At 34.8% G+C, this 2,155-nt stretch overlaps 1 protein-coding gene across 2 annotated transcripts in view; it reads left to right on the top strand.

The window, feature by feature from the left end:
* Window positions 1-2,155, top strand: part of LOC106871312 (signal-induced proliferation-associated 1-like protein 2) — a 166,298-nt gene that overhangs the window by 38,733 nt on the left and 125,410 nt on the right. The window contains exon 1 of one of the 2 annotated variants that reach the window (XM_052973574.1): window positions 1,431-1,602. The exons of the other annotated variant lie outside the window; for it this stretch is intronic. The gene's annotated coding sequence lies outside the window, so the exon portion shown is untranslated. Of the gene's footprint in view, window positions 1-1,430; window positions 1,603-2,155 lie in introns of those variants that run through there. 2 annotated transcript variants of the gene reach the window in all.

Genomic DNA, 2,155 nt, shown 5'->3' with positions numbered 1-2,155 from the left:
TATATATATATATATATATATATATATATATATATGAGAGAGAGAGAGATAGAGAGAGAGAGAGAGAGTATAAGGATAAAATCACGTTAATGTTCTTTATCAGGTAGTCAGTATTTGAGTGCCTTGGCATTTTGAAGCATGTTGGAGATAGGTCGTTTTCGCCGTTACTCCCTTAATATAATTATATACGTACATGTAAATACACACACACCACATGAATGGGTGGACAAACGAAAGATGGGCATTCAACACACTTATTGGGAGTTACGTGTATGGATGAAAACGGTTTGAAACTTAAAGTACCAAGGACTTAATCAAACTGTTTTTATCATTATATATATATACCTAACTTTCAGAAGAAAGGCGTGCTCTTCCTAACCTTCATATTGTCTTTTTATTTATAAATCCAAAGCGACATGGCAACATAGGAAAAAAAGAAAAATCCGAAGTTACATGGCAACACACGAAACATTTATCAGGTAGACATCGTGTGTATATGTGTAATCTCTATAATGAGTAAGAATGAGGAAGGGGTGAGTAGAGAAAAAAAACAATAAATGCAATAGTTGATAACGTTACGCGAACTCTTGACAATAACGATGATGATATGGAGGAAAAATGTTATCGTTTGAATTATTCCCCCCCACCACCACTCTTCCCCAAAATGTTTGAATAATCGTGGGAAATAAAACAAATATACACTCGTGCTTATCATTCGAAGTTTTTAGGTCCACCGAAATAGTTGAACATTTTTGTGAATTGTGAGGGATAGGGGATGACCACATTGACCAAATGTAAAAGAAAAATTAAAATGAAACAACTTATTTTTATGTCTGTTATAAGTGAAATGCTTGGGGTTACTGAATCACAAGATTGAAATTCCAGTGTACGAAATAATAGCGTATGACTTCCAATGACCTCATATAATATCTATGTTGGTTGTAATCGGAAGGTAGATATAGATAGAATGATGGACAAACAGACGAAGGTAGGCCGTCTGAGATAGACGTGGACAGATCAAATAGACATAGATGTTGATAGATAAGGTAGAGACAGTTGAGACGTTAGATGGATGGTATAATTCAGATAGACGTAGACAAATTATATGAATTGATAGTATGAGAGAGAGAGAGGGAAAGAAAAGATGCAAAAATAGACAAATATATAACTTTGTGAGACAGCTAACTGGATGGATGGATGAATATTATAGACTTACAGATTGATTGGTAGATAGTGAGAGAAAGAGAAGGAAAGAAAAAGAAGGGTAATAGGAATAAGAAACCTAGGAAGAAGAACGGGAAAGAAAGAGAATTTCAGTGAAGGGAGTATGTTGTGGCTATCTGGTAACAGCCTGGCCTACCAACTGCAAAAGCTAAATTTAGCATCAGATGTGTGTATCTCTTTGTTGTTGTTGTTGGTAGAAATGGTGGTGGTGGAAGGCGGATGGATGGATGGATGGATGGAGGATCGCAAATGTAGCACTTGGCTGTTTCGCTGCTGCTAAAGTGTACTGTTTACAACAAAACGAAAACTGTTGATTTTATTTTCTTTTTCTTTTTTAAATTAATCAACAACAAAGATCATCATTATTTAAGAGAGAAGGTAATTTTTTATTTATTTATTTAATCACTCATATACACTTATACATAAGCACACATATTTACTCACACAAACATGCAGGAATACACAATGTTGAAATTTGTATCTCATTCATTCTACTCTAACTGGTTTCAGTCATTCTCCTGCGGCCATGCTGGAACATCACTGTGTGTGTGTGTGTGTGTGTGTGTGTGTGTGTGTGTGTGTGTGTGTGTATGTGTGTGTGTTTTCGCCGATCGTATTGAATCCGAATGTATTTATTTATCTATTCCAGTCTGGTGCCTATTTTACCGAAGACTATCGAATCACTTTGTTTAGGGGACAAACATACAATTATAAAATATCACACACATGTACATATCCGCAAATTACACATGTGTATAGTATACACACGTACACATCAGTAAGTTGTAACCTTCAGGGGTGCAAAATATGCACACACTTATAAGTGCGAGAGATAGATAGATAGATATGTGTAAATGTACATGTATCGATATGTTTGTGTGAGTGTATGCATGTGCGTATATATATATATATATATATATATATATATATA

This window comes from Octopus bimaculoides, chromosome 16 (assembly GCF_001194135.2).
Source record: "Octopus bimaculoides isolate UCB-OBI-ISO-001 chromosome 16, ASM119413v2, whole genome shotgun sequence".
NCBI classification, from domain to species: Eukaryota; Metazoa; Mollusca; class Cephalopoda; order Octopoda; family Octopodidae; genus Octopus; species Octopus bimaculoides.
Note: the sequence above shows the minus strand (reverse complement) of the source record. Positions and strands in the feature narration are given on the sequence as shown.